The following is a 19,544-nucleotide window of genomic DNA, read 5'->3' on the forward strand; positions in this document are numbered from 1 at the left end:
TTCAAGTATTTGATTTTACCATAATGGAAAAAATTCTGACTGTCTATCCTGTGTATCCCTCTCGTAATTTTATATACTTATATAGGATCTCCCCACAACCTCTGCCGTTTCAGAAAAACAAGTCTGTTCGACCTCTCCCTGTAGCTAATATCCTTAATCCAGGCATCATTCTGCTAAACCTCCTCTGCACTCTTTTCAAACCTTCCCCAGTGGAGTGGAGCGACAGGGTGACTTCCTGACTTTTACATGCAATGCCCTGACCTATGCAAGCAAACATACCATATGCCTTCTTTGCCACTCTATCTACTTGTGTTGCCACTTTCAGGGAGTTATGGACTTTGACCCAAGATCCCACTGTACAAAAAAATGCTTTCAAGGGTCATGCCATTAGTCGTGTATTTCCCCCTTATATTCAACCTCCCAAAATGCAACATCTCACAATTTCTCGGATTAAACTCCATCTGTCATTTTTCTGCCCATTTCTGTAGCTGATCTATATCCTCCTGTATTATTTGATGGCCTCCCTCACAGTCCTCGACTCAAACAATCTTGGCATCATCTGCAAACTTATTAACTAGCCCACCTGCATTTAGATCCAATATATATCAAAAATAGTGATGATCTATAGCGTATAAGGATGCTATTAGCTTGTGTAGTTGATTAGTGATATTGATATTTTGTTATAGATGGTTACATATAACTTTTGTTGTTGTTTTAGCTAATAGAAAATGAATGCCTATTTTAAGTAGTAAGCAGTGAAATGGATGCTGGTTTGGAGGAACTGGGTTATCAGTGGTAAAGAATGTGTTTATTAGCTTGAGAGTGTTTGAGAGCAGACAGGCACTAAAGGCTTCTTTTGTTCTTGAATGAATGCTTTGTTCTAGTATTAGCTTGGATGTTGTTGTAGTCAGAAGAAAGGTCGTGCAGCTGCAGAATGGCGTGAATAGTGATACAAGAGTGATTTTTCTTTCTCAATAACAACTCCTTATATGGGCATGTGTGAAAGTAGGAAAGTTAAGTTTCAATCTTCCCTCAATGATGCATTTCCATGGAAGCATGTGAGTTTCTCTGTAACCATGTGAATTGCATTAAGATTGTAATTGGTTGTTGATTGTAACACCCTTTTTCCTTACTGTATAAAAAGCAATTAATCTTGGAAAAGCTGGTCTTCCCTTCTCCTGCTAAGAGCCCTTTAGACACTCATTGGATCTGAAGGAATTTTAGAGGAAAGAACCCCACTGTGGAATAAAATCTATTGTACTCATTCTGTATTCGGCTTAATCATTACACCCAGACTGAAGGTAAAGAACTCAGATTATCAATAGCAGCAGTCCCAGCACAGACCCCTGCAAAACAACACTGGTCACAGGTCTCCAACCTGAAGGTGGCGCAGCGGTAGAGTGGCTGTCTTACAGCGAATGCAGCGCCGGAGACTCAGGTTCGATCCTGTCTACGGGCGCCGTCTGTACGGAGTTTGTACATTCTCTCCGTGACCTGCGTGGGTTTTCTCCGAGATCTTCGGTTTCCTCCCACACTCCAAAGACGTACAGGTATGTAGGTTAATTGACTGGGTAAATGTAAAAATTGTCCCTAGTGTGTGTAGGATAGTGTTAATGTGCGGGGATCGCTGGGCGGCGCGGACTCGGTGGGCCGAAGGGCCTGTTTCCGCGCTGTATCTCTAAATCTAAAAAATTCTAAAATCTAAAATATAGTCCTTCCACCACAACCCTCTGTCTTCTATCAGTAATCCCGTTATGAACTCAGTCGAGACCCGAGACATCAACAATTTGTTTCCCCCAGAAATGCTGCCCAACCCGTTGAGTTACTCCAGCATTTTGTGTCTCTTAGTTTAAGTTTAGTGTTAATTTTATGCATCAAATTATTTTGAAATGCAAAAGGAAACACAAAAACAAAAAAAAGCGGCTTACCGATAAAGAGCGAGGCCTTTGATAAGTCCAGCTTCCAGGGGATATAACTTGATTCCTGATCACCACTGATGCCCCACTTGCCTTGTGGAATGACCAGAGTAGTGAAAGTTGAGGGAACTGAGGAGTTTGAGCAATGGGTCTGATCATGCATAATTTGTTCTAATATCCTGAATTCTTCATTGAACCTTTGGAGTAAAATGCAAAACCGAAACCTTCTGTGCCAGTGACATGAATCAAACCAATTGCAATGAGCTGCTAACACTGGAGAATATTTTTCAGTGCTCTCAAAATATCACTGTAATTTTGGTGGACATTTGTGTAAAAAGCCATTTATCCTGAGAATCTCCTGCCTGAGCTCACTTCTGTGAGAGCCACAACTATACACTATATTTCTCAGTGACTTAGATGATCAGAAAGAAAGCCATAGATCAGATTCTACTGACTACCTAGAGATAGATGGCATCTTAAGGAAGCACTAAATTCTAAAGAGATATTAATGGATACAGTCCAAGTACAGTCTATGCTCAAAGGAGTGGCAAATGAAATCTATTGTTTAGCAAATCTGACTTCATGTATTTTAGGCCTAAAAAGTATTAAATAATGTACTATCACGACATTTAAAAGACATTTGGACAGGTACACGGATGGGAAAGGTTTTTAAAGATATGGACAAAGCACAGGCAGGTAGGGCTAGTGTAAATGGGGCATTTCGGTCAGCTTTGGGAAGTTAGGCCAAAGGTCCTGTTTCCATGCTGTGACTCTAATGTACTTTCTAAATGGTAGGAGCGGAGAGTATGGAAAATTCAAAATGATGAAAGTCAAAATATGTGTCTCATTAAAATGTCACAGACAAACATATAAAATACTCCAAGAAACTAATGAGGCATTGGCCTTTACATCGAGGATCAAAGTGCAAGATATAAATGTTACATTACAGTTTTATAAAGCCACAGTTCCAAGCCAATTTCATATGCTTTAATTTTATGCAGTAACTTCTTAGTAGACATTATCAAAGGTCTGAATATCCAAGTACACAACATCTGCCAGTTATATCCTCAGGAAACTTTAGTAGTTTATCAAAAATCATTGCACTTTCATTAATTCAAGTTGGCATTATCTAATCCCTTTGATATTTTCTAAATATTCTTCTAAATATCCTTTACAAGGTATGCTGACATATTTCCTACTTCTGACGTTGGGCTAACCAGGCTAAAGATCTCTTTTGTATCTTCCCCTACTTATTAAAATATTGGGGTCATATATTAGTCCCTTCAATCTGCAGGAACCATTCCAATATCTATAAATAATCTATTTTGTAAATTGGAAGATAATAACCAATGTACTCATGGTCTCTTCTTGTATTTTGTCTTAGATACAAAATATATAAATGTTATCAATTAATCAACTTTCAGTGCCATCAATTTCTCAATCGGTACTAATTTCTTTTAATTCTGCCTGCTTGTTTGACTCTTGAATTCCCAGAATTTCGGGGATGTTACTTGTGTCCTCTTATCTGAAGGCAGAACCAAATTATTTATTTCATTGCATTGCCAATTCCGACAAAAATAGACCTACTTTTGTTTAATTAATCTCTTTTTTTGCATACGTAGTAGCTTTTAAAGTCTTATTTCCCTAATAGGTTTACTCAAATACTTTATCCCTCTATTAATCAAAGACAAGGGTCCTGAAAAGTAGAGCAATATGATAAGATTTGTAGATTCCTGCCATTCTTCACTTATCAATGCAAATGTATTCTATAAATATCACACGTTATACACTTTTCAAAACTGTTTTGTAATTGTGGGATGCAAACGATGCCATAAAAATATTTTGGCATTGATGACAGAGGATGAAATAAAATGGAAAATTATGAAAGTAATTCATAAGTCAGGCAGTGTCTGTGGAGGAAGAAATAGAATTAGCATATCAAATCAACAACCTTAGAAGTGGGAAGGAGACAATGCAAACTTTAAATAACAGAGAGAGGGGAGGGGGCAGTGTTCCCATTATTCTCACCTTCCATCCCTGCAGCCTCCACATTTATTGGATTCATTGGATAGTCCTTTATATCTTATGGCACCTTCAAAATTGCCACCAGGCACATCCTCCACTCTCTCAGTTTTCAGCTTTCCCAAGGGATTGTTTCTCCTTCTGTTATATTCCGTCCACTTTTATATCCACACCTACAACCACGAGTGTGGAAGAAGGAACTGCAGGTGCTGGATTAAAACCGAAGATAGACACAAAAAGCTGGAGTAACTTAGCGGGTCAGACAGCATCACTGGGGAAAAGGAACAGGAGACCCTTCTTCACATTAGCCTTCTCATAGTACCTTCCAATGCGACAACCAATGATGCATCACCTGACGTTTAACCTCCTTCATTCCTACCATCCAAGAAGCCAAAGACTTCATGCAGCTGAAGAACATTTTCCAATTTAGTAAACTGCATCTTGTACTCATGCTCTTATACTCAAATCCTCTCACTATGAAAGCCAACATGTCATTAGCTTTCATCACTGTCTGCTGTACCTGCATGCTTCTATGTGGTAATAATTTTTTAATTAATGTCCAGCATCTTTGATTCCCAGCGCATGTGTCTTTCTCTATTCACCTCAATGAAACCACTTAGCCATTGTTACTCCTTTAGAAATAATCTCTATGTCTCAAACTTCTGTTACAGTCAGTTATCTCTTCTGGCACCATAGTGCTATATTTCTAACATTTGATTCTGTGTAACTTTAATATCCTTTCTATAGCAGAGTGTCCAAAATTGATAAGCTCCACTGGATAAGCACTCATGTCATGCCTCGTTCCTTCATCTTACATTTCATGATAACTTCCTTTACGTCCTGTAGATTGTTTGGTTGGAGCAAATTAAACATTTCAAGGACAAATGGACCACTGGTGTACACCTCCACAATTTCACATTGCTGGCCAGAGACTGGTCCCACCTTGATAGTCCAAGACTGCAGGAAAGAATTGTATGGCTGTGGTGCTTTTTCTTACCTTTCTTTCAAAATATCCCAAAGCATTAGACACCTAGTGCAGTATTCCTGAAGTGCAATTACAGTAGTGCTGTGTGAAGAACATCAGACAGTTTACACAAAGCAAGTTCTTGGAAACAGCAACATAATAATGAACAGATAATCTCTTCACAGACCCAAATATGAAGTATGGCATCAGGGATGACACCAGGTTCAGCCGTGACCACACAGCACCGACACTCGCAGTAGAGTGAACTCATGTCTATATTATTTATGGCAGGAACAGGTACTGGCACCTCAGGCTTCCCCTGGGCACTCAGTCAGCCTTAGTAGAGGCGTTGGTTGTCCAGGGCTTCTTCCCAGCACTGGCAGTCTCTGGGTTATCCTGGCAGCTCAGTTGTTGCCTCTGTGTGTGGTCGCAGTCCCTTACTGTCCATGGGCAGAACAGGCACTGGTATCTCAGGCTTGCCCCACCCACTCAGTCAGCCTCAGTAGACGCATTGGTTGTCCAGGGCTTCTTCTCAGCAGTCCATTCTTGATCACACTGTGGAGCTGGTGGTCTCAGTGGCTTAGTCTTCCTCAAATCTGCGACAGGAGAACACAGCTAGCAGGGAGGTGTCCATTTGTCTATCTCTCCCTCTTTTCTTGCTTTCTTTTTTCCTCTTTCTCTCCTGCTTCTTCTCTCAATTTCCTTCTGGCTGGAATGCCTGGGTTTTATAAAGAGTCGGCTGCCAAGGTTCAGGTCGAACAATCAATATCAGCTAATTGGACTCAGCTCTTACCAATGATGTTGGGGATCTGCCTCTCCTGGCCAGAGAGCCAGTGATACGGATTCGAGCAGCATCCAATGGAAGGAGCACTGTCACAGAGGGATAATCATTGGCCAGGATTCCAGCAATAAGTGTTTCAAAATCCAACCAGGAAATGATTTTTATCTCCACCCGACGGAGATGTTGAATCCTTGATTTCATGTCTCATTTAGAAGATGGCAGCTCCTCCAACCTGATGCTTCTTCAGTGCTGTAACTACACTGTTGGCCTCTGTTTTTCAGAACAAGTGTTCGAATCAGTACTTATGCACAAATTCTTCTGTTTCGGAGGAGTGTCACAGCCAATAAATAAGCCATATCATGTTTAGCAAATGTCTAGCTGCACTAATCAATCATTCCCTGTGCTCGAGGTAAGCCAGTGATGGACCACCATGACACAGTCCTTCTTCCTCAGCTGTGGGTATTATGCAGATACATGGGCTCCTGACTAAAGCATCTGTCATGCTCTTGATGCATCTATGATTGGGAAATTGGTAAAAGTGCAGATTGCTTTGAAGATCTAGACGACCCTGCAAAACATTAGCCCCCTGAGGCAAAAATTCTCAATCAATAGAAGGCAGCTGTACCTAAGACCGATGGAATGCGTAGCAGTGTATCTAGTTAGTATGCTATTGATGTCCCTTTGCAGCTCAGTCTACATTTCCCAGCTTTCATCTAAACTCTCCTAGCTACGACAGAATGAAATCTCCTTTACATGAATATTCTGTGTATAATCGTAACTAAAAATAACATACGCTACGGTTAAGGTTCCCAAAGCAAGATTAAAGGGATATCACAGTTGATTTGGGAGGTAAGAGAAACAATGATTGTGTAAAATGAAGGCGTTACAATTTGGTCTGTGGCAGTCTACCACAAACATGATTTTACTGCAACATTAATTGATTTATTGCTAGTATTAACTGCTATACTGACAGTCATTTGCTGGCTGTCTGCTACTGATGCATAGGTTTCTTATGAAGGATTGTCTTTTGGTTGCCGCTTTAAGATGTTAAGAAAGCTGAAGTTTCTAATCTTCAGTGAATACAGCCCCACTGCTGACAATGAGAGCATTATCATCAAAAGACTACACTAAGGTTTTCTGATTGAAAACAAATCTTGTAGTTGGATGTCAATGGTGCTTGGTGATTGTTAATGGGAAAGGGGTTTAATGGACCATAGTCAAAGATTTCATCATTTTTTAAAATTATAATTATATTTTTATTCTTTACAGATATCTGGGTATACATGGTATGGATGTTCCTGTCAGGACCACTGTTTATTACCCAAACATTATGCTTGCGAAGGTGATATCAAGACACAACCATGAACCACTGCAACCTTTCTAATGAAGGTACTCTCGTGGTGCTGTTACCCGACACTGATGGCAGTGGAACTCATGTTTGAAATTGATAGAGTGCCTTCATCAAATAAACCAGGGAGTGCTCAATGAGATCCCAAGAGTCTGTTTCCCTGAGGCTTATGACAACTGACTGTGTGAGATTTATGAATTGAGTCTTCACATTTCAAGCTGTAGCTTGGGACAGCAAATCATATCTTTTAGAATGTCTCTGACACAACAAGAAGTGTCTTGAGAGAAATAGCAGTATGTGCAAGTAGGACAGTGTTTGGAAGTGAAGGTGTGATCAAGGTGAGAAGATGAGGTTGTTGAAATTTGAGAGAGAGAGAGAGAGAGAGAGAGAGAGAGAGAGAGAGAGAGAGAGAGAGAGAGAAGAGAGAGAGAGAGAGAGAGAGAGAGAGAGAGAGAGAGAGAGAGAGAGAGAGAGAGAGAGAGAGAGAGAGAGAGAGAGAGAGAGAGAGAGAGAGAGAAAGAGAGAGATAGATATATATATATATATATATGTATTCAGGCTCTGTCAATAGTCGTGGAGCAGATAGATGATGGCCAACGAATGGGCCAAGGTTCTTGGTGTGAGTTGTGAGGCTAAGAAAGGTTATGGACTTAGGATGAAGGTAGCAGATTGCGGGTTAGTCATGCCCCAGCAAAGAATTCCCCTCCACTAATTCCAACAAGCGAAAAACAAAATGCTGGATGAGCTCAGAGGGTTAGCCAGTATCTGTTGAAGGGAATAGATAATGTTTCAGTCAGGACTCTTCTTCAAACAATTCAAAGAAGCATCTTGACTCAAAACTCCATCGACCGATTTCCCGACCCGCTGAGTATCTCCAGCAAGATTCCAGGATCCTAATCAATATTGATGGCACCAGAGTGGAGATGGTTGAAAGCTTAAAGTTCCTAGGAATAAATACCACTTGCAACTTGTCCTGGACCAGCCACATCAAAGCAATGGCCAAGGAAGCACACCAGCACCTGTACTTCCTTTGGAAGCTAAGGAGGTTCGGCACATCGCCAACAGCCCTCATCAACTTCTACAGATGCACCACAGAAAGCATCTTATTAGGATGCATCGCAGCCTGGTTTGGGAACATCCCCATCCACAACCGCAAGAAATTATAGAGAGTTGTGGGCGTAGCCCTGACCATCACACAAACCAGCCTCCCTTCCATTGATTCCATGTACACTGCACACTGCCTTGCCAAGGCCACCTGCATAATTCAGTCTGAAGAAGGGTTTCGACCCGAAACATCAACCATTCCTTCTCTCCAGAGATGCTGCCTGTCCCGCTGAGTTACTCCAGCATTTTGTGTCTACCTTCAGCATAATCAAGGTCCAGTCTCACCCCACTGCTCTTCCATCCGGCAGGAGATACAGAAGTTTGAAAACTCCAGATTCAGGAACAATTTCTTCCCAGCAGTTATCAGGCAACTGAATGGTCCTCTGAACGGCAAGAGTGTGGTCCAGACCTCCCATCTACCTCATTGGAAACCATTCAACTTTCTTTAATCAGACTTTATCGGACTTCAATGTTATGCATTTGCAGTAAATGTTGTACCATTTATCCTTTATCTTTGCATTGTTGATGGCTTGATTTTATTTATATGTGGTCTTTTTTTGACTGGATAGTACACCAACAAAAGCTTTTCACTGTATCTCAGTACATGTGACAATAATTAATAAACAAACAAACTAAAAGGCATCTGTGGTCTCTTACATCTCCATTAACTGAATCTCATAAGCTCTCGGGTGTGAGAATTGTTATACTTTGTTTTTATGTCTGAACTATTCCACAATTAAGCGCAGTTGTCATTCACAATTGGTATTAAAGACTAGTTTTCCTGATGCAATGTTTGCATCTGTAAAGTTGAAGCTCTCTGATACTGTGACAGCTTTGCTTTGCCAGGCTGATCAGAGACAGCATTGGCAATACCCAATGAGGAAGGCTGCCGACCCAAAACATTGGCTATCCATGTTCTCCAGGGATGCTGCCTGACCCACTGCTCATTTTGTGTCTATCATTGGCAATTTCTCTAATTTCAAGTAACCCTTGCATTCCCTGTCTCCGTCCCTCCCCACCCTGGTAGTCCTGCTAGTTTCACTGTTCGTATCCCTTCATTATCACCTCTTCCACAGCCGACAATGGACCATTGTGGGCTTCATCTTTCCTGTGTCATTGGTGCTGGCTCTGTATATTTCTGTACCATTTCCTACCTCTAGTTTCCCTCTCCCCTGACTCTCAATCTGAGGAATAATCTTGTCACCTATCCCTTTTCTACAGAGTTATTCCACCATTTGGTGTCTATCATTAGCAATACCCACTTCATTCTGTCAGTGCCAAATTAGTCCTTTAAAAACTGCATTTACATCTTAAACAAAATCAGTATTTCCTTCAACATAGCGAACATGTCAAAAAATAAAATAAACTTTGCAAACTTGACATAATTCTGCCAATCGCTGTTTTACTAAAACGGATATGTGCTGGGAGGCTGGTTATTTTATTTGAAGCCAGCTCAGTGGGAAGGAACAATCACTTCCAGGAAGATGCAAAATCTGGCCCTTAATCTCTTTTGATTCTAACCATATCAGATCTCTAATCTATCACTGGTGCAATTTAAAGGCAAAGGTAAGATTTGGTTTCCCCCATCTAATGCACTCTGCAACAAATGCAATTGAGATCAGGCAGACAAATGGGAAGGGCTTTAGCAATCATGCAAGGAATGATGGACCATTGCATGCTTGGAGCTGATGCCCTTGATAGAGTGTTTAGTTTAATTTATTTGAGAGATAAAGCATGGAAATGGGCCCTTCGGCCTACTGAGTCCACGCCAACCATTGATTACCCATTCGCGCTACATCAGTGTTATCATAATTTTGGATCCACTCCCTACACACTAGGGGCAATTTAAAGGCCAATTAACCTACAAACCGACACGCCTGTGGGTTCTGGAGCATTTGGGGGAAATGCTCGCATGCAGACACAGGGAGAACATGCAAACTCTACACAAGTGGTACATGAGTACAGGATTGAACCCGGGCCTATAACAGCTGCATCACTCCTGCAAATTGAGGGCCCCGACTGTTCTCTGTGTGGATATAAATATCCTGCAGTACTATTTTATATTTCCTTAAGTCACCCACAATGGCCTGATTTATCCCTCAATTAACATCTGAAAACAGGTTATCCAGTCATTATCATATTGGTGCTTGTGTCTGCTGTGATATCTGCTTCACAACAGTGACAGTAATAGTACTTTAAAGCCTATAAATTATCATTAAAAGTGCTGCAGAAGTGCAATGTTTTTTTTGTTAAGTGCATTAATTGGCTTTTACTTGGATTGGTGTTGGGGATTTGACAAGGAAATGCTGAAAAAAAACACATTTTGACTCATTAAAGATATAGCTGACTGTGATGGAGATAAAATCGTTGTGTAGGTGTACAATGTTCTCGAGCTGGAAGTCTTACAGATTTAGTGACTGTACACTGTCTTCTCACAGATTTAGTGCTACTGGTTTCTTCCTACCGTAGAATATATGACTATTACATTTAATTGTTTTGATTTTTGTTGTGTTAATAATTAGACTGTCATCCAGTAATATGGACTAAACCACTTTATTGTACGAATTGGTTACCATTAATAGCAACATTTCCTTGTGCTTTTCTCTAACTTTCAGAGTCAGGCAGATTTACACTTGAGCAAGAAAATGTCAATGGAAACCCAAACCTCCAGCTTGACTTTGTTTCTCAAAACAGCAGTCTCCACACACATCCTGGCAGTGGGCAATCATCTATTTTTGTTTGACATTATCCAATTTACCCCCTTTGACTATAGTCATCTTTTGTTATATGTCGGGATATCTCATGTAGATCTACCTTGACCATTTTTTTTCTTGAATTAAGGGGCGAAATGCCCTTGCTCCTTAAATTGATACCAACTTACCATTTGACCTCCAAGGATTTCACATGCAGGGATCAACTAAACAATCTGTCAAGATGAAAAAACTAGGGTATTGCAATTCAGGTCTTGATCACTGGCATTCCTTTTGTAAATTTTCTGAAGAAAACGAGGCTACTTCCTGGTAACAATAATGAATGTCCTGTAATCTTCCCTCTTGTGCTGACAGATGGTGGTTGAAATTGGCACGACTCCTCCTCGATGACTGTTTCCATGGACAGACAATTGTAACTCAGTGAACCAGAAGATTGCCTCTGAAGCAGGTCCTAATTTCTGAATCCAACTCTGGAGTCCTGGACACAAAAAATTTGCATGACATTCAAATGTAATATTGGCCTAGTGCTGCACTGTCAGAGGTGCTATCTTCCAAATGGCACATTCGATTGAGGCCCTGTGCTAAACACAATAGGTTCCAAGACATGCTTCAAAGAAATGTTGGGGAGTTATCTGCTACAGTGCATTCAGAAAACCCCTTCACTTTTTCCACATTTTGCCACATTACAGCCTTATTTAAAAATGGAATAAATTCTTTTTTTTAATCATCAATCTGCACACAAAACCCCATAATAAAAAAGTGAAAACAGGTGTTTAGAAATGTTTGCAAAGTAATTAAAAAGAAATAACTGACATATCACATTTACATAAGTATTCAGACCCATTGCTATGACACTCAAAATTGAACATCCTGTTCCATGATTATCCTTGAGATGTTTCTACAACTTGATTGGCATCCACCAGTGGTAAATTAAATTGATTGGACATGATTTGGAAAGGCTCACATCTATCTATATAAGGCCCCACAGTTGACAGTGCATGTCAGAGAAAAACCAAGCCATGAAGACGAAGGAATTCTCGATAGACCTCCGAGACAGGATTGTGTCAAGACACAGATCTGGGGAAGGGTATAAAAAAAATTCTGCAGCATTGCAGGTCCCGAACAGCACAGTGGCCTCCGTCATTCTTAAATGGAAGAACTTTGGAACCACCAGGAATCTTCATAGTGCTGGCCGCCCGGCCAAACTGAGCAATCGGGGAGAAGGGCCTTGGTCAGGGAGGTGACCAAGAACCCGATGGTCACTCTGACAGAGCTCCAGAGTTCGTCTGTGAACATGGGAGAACCTTCCAGAAGGACAACTATATCTGCAGCTCTCCACCAATCAGACCTTTATGGTAGAGTGGCCAGACGGAAGCCACTCCTCAGTAAAAGGCACATGACAGCCCGCTTGGAGTTTGCCAAAAGGCACCTAAAGACTCTCAGACCATAAGAAACAAGATTCTCTGATCTGATGAAACCAAGATTAAACTCTTTGGCCAGAATGCCAAGCGGCACCGCTCATCACCTGGCCAATACCTTACTTACGGTGAAGCATAGTGGAGGCAGCATCATGCTGTGGGGATGTTTTTCAGCAGCAGGAACTGGGAGACTAGTCAGGATCGAGGGAAAGATGAACGGAGCAAAGTTCAGAGAGATTCTTGATGAAAACCTGCTCCAGAGCGTTCTGGACCTCAGACTGGGGCGGAGGTTCACCTTCCAACAGGACAATGACCCTAAGCACACAGCCAAGACAATGCAGGAGTGGCTTTGTGACAAGTCTGTGAATGTCTTTGAGTGGCCCAGCCAGAGCCTGGACTTGAACCCGAATCAAACATCTCTGGAGGATCTGAAAATAGCTGTGCATCGATGCTCCCCATCCAATCCGACAGAGCTTGAGAGGATCTGCAGAGAAGAATGGGAGAAATTACTCAAATACAGGTGTGCCAAGCTTGTAGTGTCATACCCAAGAAGACTTGAGGCTGTCATCCCCTTAACAAAGTATTGAGTAAAGGGTCTGAATACTTATGTAAATGTGATATTTCAGTTATTTCTTTTTAATTACTAAAATTTCTAAACACCTGTTTTCATTTTTTATTATGGTATTGTGTGTAGAATGATGATAAAAAAATTAATTTAATCCATTTTAAAATAAGGCTGTAACATAGCAAAATGTGGAAAAAGTGAAGGCTTCTGAATACTTTCTGAATGCCTGGGACATTTTTTTAATGAATCAAAATCATCAAGTCAAAGAAATTGAAGAACAGATGTCCCATACTTTTCTTTGATCCTACTCCATTCAATAAGATCATGGCTAATCTTATGCCTCATCCACTTTCAAGTTTAAAAAAGATGTCCTCCAATCTCCAATATGCCCAAAACACATCAATCTCAGTATTAAATATGCTGTTAAATTCAAAAGATGTACAAACCCAATAGTTAATCAGAATTTTGGTTTTGTTTTTTTTAGGCTTTTTCTTCGTAATATCTTGGAAATGGCAGCTGGTTTGAAAATTATGTTTTGTTGCAAAACTGTGCTCATCTATTGGGAAATGTTATGGATGCATTCAAATAAACTGGAACTGTTACAATTATATCCTGTCTCATTTATACCATGATTTGCTTCTTTTGCAGGGAAATTGAAGGCAAGAAGGTTCCTTGAACCTTTTTAATCCTTCTACAAAACATTGAGATAGAGTCATTATTCTGCCCATTTGCTGTGCTGAACTATTTGCACATGCTTCTGTTGAATGAAATGTGATATTTTATAATAGCTTTTGGCATGTGTAAAGGACTCATTAAGGAAATCTGTTCGATTTTCAGCAGTATTCTTCAGTTGATTTTAAAGAAAAATAATAAAGACATAACATGATGTGGGTGTTATGCACACGATCCTCGATATATTAGTACTAAATGTTTTATTTGTTGTACTGCCAGTCAGTCGGTATCAGCAGATTTATAAACATTGTATTATTTAATATTTTAATCTGGTTTATAACATTTCTTTACTTTACAAATTTCAATACATATGGATTATCTTGAACAGGATGTTGCAAGCATAAAATATTGATAACAAAATTCACCACTTAGCCTATTTTTGGTCTTGTTTAGTGGTCATTGAAAGATTTAAAATCGCAAATAAATCTATACTTCAATAACATATGTGGTTTGTATTTATCTTTGGACCTATGCAAAATGTATCTTTGAAACCATGCCGGGATGACCAGAACTTATTTGTGCATCTTACCTTGTTGAAACATTGCTTATACATGTTTTTTATGCTAAAGTCGCGGAATCCAAAAATTAAAATCTGTAATCTAGACATCTTTAGTTTTCATTATCATTGATAAAGAATGGAAAGTTAAAATTAGAATCACCCATGAAGGCAGCAATGAGTTTGATGTAACTGACTATTCTTGTGAATATTGTTATAAAATCAAGTTGTTCAATTCACTTTAGATTGATTAGTAGGACTAGATGTTACAATCCCTAAGGTTTGCACTACAATTGACTGGTGTTGTTCTTGGGGGGTGACCACTAGGTAATGTTGCTACCATTCAGACACATCTTCAGTTGTGTACCTCAACATCACTGGGTGTTTCGGCCTTTTACCACAAGACACCCTCAGTCGAGGCAGGCCCACCGCAGGGTGATCAGACCTGTGTGTGTGTCTTATGGTTAGCCTCAAGATGGTCATGTGGCAGCCCAGACAGTATCTTTTCTTTTCAGCCACAGCCAGTGATTGCTCCGTTCGGCAGCATTTGCAAGTTCTTTGATTGCCCTCCTTTGGGCCTGCCCTCTGACTCCAACTTCCCTCAGGAGCCTTGCAGTGGAACTGGCTACAAAGCCCCTGCACCCATGGACTGCAGGACTTGCTGGGTTTAATCTCCATTCGTGCCCATTTGATGTTTTCCTGGAGTTTATCCAGCAGGCGTTTGGTGCATGCTTTTGTTGTTGTTATAGTGGTCATGTCATCCATATACGTCCTGATTGGAGGAAGACGCAGCCCACTCTTCAAGTGTTCCCCTCCAACTACCCATCGTGATGCTCGAATGATTAGCTCCATTGCCATGGTAAACATCAGAGGAGAGATGGTACAGCCTGCCATTATGCCTATCTCAAGGTGCCGCCAGGCGGTGGTGTTGTCCTGTGTTGTGATGCAGAACTGGAGGTCCTGGAAGTAAGCTTTTACCAGCTTTGTGGTGACCTCTGGGACCTGGAAGAAGTTAAAAGCTGCCCAAAGAGTCTCATGGGGCACCGAACCAAAGGCATTGGCAAGATCTAAGAAAACCACGTGCAGATCTCTCTTTTCTTTTTTGGCAATTTGTATCTGGTGCCAGATGACATTTGCATGTTCCAGACATCCTGAAAAACCACGTGCCCCTGCTTTCTGCACTGACGTGTCAATGAAGTTGTTGCTCTGCAAAAACGCTGATAGTCTTTGGGCCACAACACCAAAGAAGGTCTTTCCTTCCACATTCAGAAGGCTGATCTGGCGGAATTGGCTAATGGTTGAGGAGTTCTTTTCTTTGGGAATTAGGATCCCTCCTGCCATTCGCCATGCCTTAGGTATGATTCCTTTCCCCCACGCCACTTTCATTAACTTCCAGAGGTATTTCAGGACACCAGGAGTGTTCTTATAGAGCCTGTATGGAATGCCATTGGGCCCTGGGGCTGATGCTGACCTTGCTCGTTTAACTGTGTTCTCCACCTCCTTCCATGTAGGAGGCCTTGTGTCCATCTGGTGCTCAGGTGGGTGAATAGGTGGCATGTCGTCTGGAATGGTGACTGGCTCATGCCTCAGGTTGTCGGAGTACGTCTTCCTCAGGTGCTCCTCCAGTTCCCTTACAGGTACTTTCAGGATCCCGCTCTTCTCCTTGACAAAGAGGCTTTTGACAAACTTATATGGATCTCTGTAAAAGCCTGTCCTTGCCCGTTCTTTCTTCTTGTGTTGCTTTCTCAGGCATTCTGCTCTTCGCAGGATTGCCAGGCGCTGCATTACGTCTGCCTGCAGTGCCTCTAGTCCTTTCCTTTCTGCCTCTGTGGCCTTCCTCCACTGTTTTCTCAGCTGCCTCCTTTCCTTCACCAGTCTTTTTATCTCCTGCTGCCTCCTGGACTTGTACTGGAGTGATAGTTCCTTCTGTGTCCTCTGTTTCTTGACCTTCACCCCAAATCTCTCCGCCCCATAGTTGTAAACGATGTCTCCCATCTTCTCCAGTTTTCTTTCTACACATCCCTTCAATCCTTCTAGAAGATGAACGAGGTCAGTGTTAATGGTCTCCCACTCTTTCCTCTGGCAGGTTTTAGGCCACAAGATTTGAGGCTTTTTTCCTTCCATCTTCCTCTCTACCGCTGACTGTGGCTGGTTGGGCTCTGGACTCATGTCCGTTGGTGGGACTATACTTGGTTGAGCTTCACCTGGGGTGCTGATACCCTGTGGACTGTGGTGATTATCCTGCCACTGGGCTTCACTCGACTGATTTGACCTACCTCTTAGGAAGTAATGGTCAATGCGAGGCCCCTCACCAAGCTCTCCCAGGCACTTTTTCCTGCCCTGTTGGATCTTGAGACCTTTCTCTGATGTTATCTTTTCCCAGCCACAGATGCAGCTTCGTAGCTTGTGTCCAGCCGGCGCTGCTGCTCTGTCAATTTCTGTGCTAGTTGTTTGATTCATAGTCGATTCCGTTCCTGGGTCCGTTGCCGTGTGGTCTGTCGATGAGTCATCTTCCGCCCCCGCTCTCGCAGACTCAAGGGGTATTCTTTGTTGTGACTTTTTCGTAGCAATATATGGGTGGAACCAAGACGCTGACTAGCGATGGATCCTGCCAGCATGGGGAGCTAGCCCATGCCAGCCCCGGTGGGGTCTATTCCCTCCAGTCAGCAGTCTCTCCAAGCCGTCACGAGGTCTTTCCCTGGTTGTCAGCTGCCCTTTCGCAGCGGTCACTGGTTTGATCCAGATGTTCAGATTGATTAGTAGGACTAGATGTTACAATCCCTAAGGTTTGCACTACAATTGACTGGTGTTGTTCTTGGGGGGTGATCACTAGGTAATGTTGCTACCATTCAGACACATCTTCAAGATTCAAGATTCAAGATTCAAGATAGCTTTATTTGTCATCCAAAAAAGTTTTTTGGACGAAATTCAGTCACCCACAGTCCAACAATAAAAGCACTAAAATAGGCAGATTACACAATAAAGCATTAAAATAGGCAAATTACACAACCCCAAAAACACACAAAAAAAGAAACATCCAGTCTCATCTGAAGTCAATCTTCAGTTGTGTACCTCAACATCACTGGGTGTTTCGGCCTTTTATCACAAGACACCCTCAGTCGAGGCAGGCCCACCGCAGGGTGATCAGACCTGGGTGTGTGTCTTATGGTTAGCCTCAAGATGGTCACGTGGCAGCCCAGACAGTGTCTTTTCTTTTCAGCCACAGCCAGTGACTGCTCCGTTCGGCAGCATTTGCAAGTTCTTTGATTGCCCTCCTTTGGGCCTGCCCTCTGACTCCAACTTCCCTCAGGAGCCTTGCAGTGGAACTGGCTACAAAGCCCCTGCACCCCACCTCCACTGGACGCACTCTTACACTCCAACCTCAAAATTAAATCACACAATAATTATGTTGAAAATGAAAGATTTCAGTTGAATGCATAACTATTGAATTTTCCTTTGCCCCATCTTAATTCTCCCATATTCTTCTTGTAAACACTTTGTCATGATATATATGACAATCCTGCCCAATAGCATGTGCAGGAAGGAACTGCAGATGCTGGTTTACACCGAAGATAGACACAAAATAATGTCTGAAGAAGGGTCTCGACCCAAAACGTCACCTATTCCTTTTCTCAAGAGATGCTGCCTGACCCGCTGAGTTACTCCCGCATTTTGTGTCTATGCCCAATAGCATGTAAGTTTCAATTATCGTTCATGTATGATTAGGAGAATTCAAAAAGATTTTATAAATTTATTAAGGGAAAAGGGGTCACTAGAGAAAAAGTAGGGCCCCTCAGAAACCAAAACTCAGAAACCATTATATGTGGAGTTGCAGAAGATGGACAAAGTTCTCAATGCATATTTTTCCTCATCTTTTTTACAAGGAGAAAGACGTGAAGACTAGGGAACTGGGGATGGATAATGGAGATTATGGTCGAGGAAGTGCTGGATGTGCTAGGACACATGCAGGTAGATATATCTCCTGGGCCTGATCAGATACATCCATTGAGACTGCGAGAAGCAGGAAAAGAAATTGCAGGAGTCTTGGCAGTGATATTTGATTCATTGTTCGACATGAGTGAGGTGCCGGAAGATTGGAGAGTAGCTAATGTTGTGCCTCTATTTAAGAGGGGCTGCAAATAAAGCCCTGGGAGCTATGAACCAGTAAGCTTGACATCTATCGTAGGAAGGTTGTTGGAGAGGATTCTGAGGGACAAGAAATAGATGAATTTGGAAAGACAGGAGTTGATTAGAGATAGCCAGCATGATTTTGTACATTAGAGATACTATCTCACGAGTTTAATTGGGATTTTTGAAGAAGTAACCAAAGAGGTTGTCCAGGGCAGGGGCATAGATGTCCATATGGACTTCAGCAAGGACTTTGATATGGTTCCGCATGGTGCCCTTGCCCTGGAAAGTTAAATCATATGGGATCCAGACAGAGCTAGCTAACTGGATATAGAATTGACTTTATGGTAGGAAGCAAAGGGTGAGGTAGAAGGTTGTTTTACTGACTAGAGGCCTGTGCCTCAGGTATCAGTACTGGGCCCATTGCTGTTTGTCATCGATATTAACAATTTTAATGAGAATGCACAAGCCGTGATATCTATATACTAAAACTCTCGTTTGTTTGTTTGTTTGTTTGTTCCTGAACTACAGCCAAAACAGTACATGATAGCATGACAATTTTAGGCCCACCTTACTCACCGCCGTCCCTTCGGTGCTAATGGAGGAAGTATCATTGAAATCGGTTCTTTTTTAAGTTATTCACATTTTAAAGTTTAAATCTATCTCCTGGGGGGGGAGGGGGAGGGAGGGAGGGGGGGTGGAGGGAGGATAAGGGGGGTTGAGGGGGATGGATTGGGGGAGGGGAAGGGGAAGGTGGGGAGGGGAGGGGGAGGGAGGGGAGGAGGAAGGGGGAGGGAGGAGGGAGGGGGGAGGGAGGGGGGAGGGAGGGGGGAGGGAGGGGGGAGAAGAGGGTGCTGCACCAATGCTGGAGAGGTTTGGGCCCAATGGGTCCACTTAATCTAGTAAATAATATAAAAGACAATACCAAAAGTTTATTCAAATAAACAGAGTAAAAAGAGAGGCAAGAACTGAAATTGAACTGCTGGAAAATGACGATGGAGGATTAGTATTGGGCAATAAAGAAATGGCAGACTAATTGAACACTTTTTTTTCTGCAGCAGTCTTCACAGCAGAAGATACCAGCAACACACCAGAAATTCAAGAGAGTCAGGGGAAAGAAGTTAGTGGAGTTGCTATTACTAAAGGGCCTGTCCCAATTTGGCAATTTTTAAGACGACTGCCTGCGACTGTCAAAGTCGTAGCAGATCGCCGAAAAACCGGCGACTGGACTCCCCCTACGACAATGTCTACGACAAACTACGACAACCTACCATCTAGTCGATGGCAAGCTACCGACAACCGGCGACCCTGTCATCACGACTTAGGACAGCGCCTACGACAAGCTACGACAAGGAAGTC

The sequence above is a fragment of the Rhinoraja longicauda genome, chromosome 2 (assembly GCF_053455715.1).
Source record: "Rhinoraja longicauda isolate Sanriku21f chromosome 2, sRhiLon1.1, whole genome shotgun sequence".
Taxonomy (NCBI): Eukaryota; Metazoa; Chordata; class Chondrichthyes; order Rajiformes; family Arhynchobatidae; genus Rhinoraja; species Rhinoraja longicauda.